At 42.1% G+C, this 758-nt stretch overlaps 1 protein-coding gene across 2 annotated transcripts in view; it reads left to right on the top strand.

The window, feature by feature from the left end:
• Positions 1-710: 710 nt before the first annotated feature.
• Positions 711-758, top strand: part of smyd1b (SET and MYND domain containing 1b) — an 18,544-nt gene continuing 18,496 nt past the window's right edge. Inside the window, exon 1 of one of the 2 annotated variants that reach the window (XM_087785751.1) lies at positions 711-758. This exon is cut by the window's right edge and continues 221 nt beyond it. The gene's annotated coding sequence lies outside the window, so the exon portion shown is untranslated. The other variant, XM_087785742.1, reaches the window with a different exon arrangement.

The raw sequence follows: 758 nt of genomic DNA, 5'->3' as shown, positions 1-758 counted from the left end.
ATGACGACAAAATGAAGGCAACATGACGACAAAATGAAGACAACATGACGACAAAATGAAGACAACATGACGACAAAATGAAGACAACATGAAGACAACATGAAGACAACATGACGACAACATGAGGACAACATGACGACAACATGACGACAAAATGAAGACAACATGACGACAAAATGAAGACAACATGACGACAAAATGAAGACAACATGACGTCAACATGGCAAAAAATGACGAAAAACATGACGACAACATGACGACAAAATGACAACAACATGACGACAACATGAAGACAACATGACAAAAGAATGAAGACAAAATGACGAGAACAAGACGACAACATGACGACAAAATGAAGACAACATGATGACAACAAGACGACAACATGATGAAAAAAATGAAGACAACGTGACGACAAAATGAAGACAACGTGACGACACAAACATGGGTTCTAGGGACTGTGAGAAGGTTCTAGAAGTGGGCGGAGCCTGTGAGAAGCCTCCTCTCTGTGTCTGTCAATCATCCTGCAGCTGTCTAACGTCAACACACACCTCACACTGACACACACACACACACACACACACACACACACTGACACACGTGTGCTTCTAAAAATAGACTTAAATAGAGTCAAACTCTTTCGAACACTTTGTGAGTTTTGAGCGAAGCCGTGACTTTATCTTCAGACTCTGGACTGACGACCATCACAGCCTCCATCGTGTCACTATTTTAGTCTCAGGAATGTGCAGCTGTCACCG

The sequence above is a fragment of the Callionymus lyra genome, chromosome 1, assembly GCF_982586985.1.
Source record: "Callionymus lyra chromosome 1, fCalLyr1.hap1.1, whole genome shotgun sequence".
NCBI lineage: Eukaryota > Metazoa > Chordata > Actinopteri > Syngnathiformes > Callionymidae > Callionymus > Callionymus lyra.
This window is presented reverse-complemented; position numbering and strand designations above follow the sequence as displayed.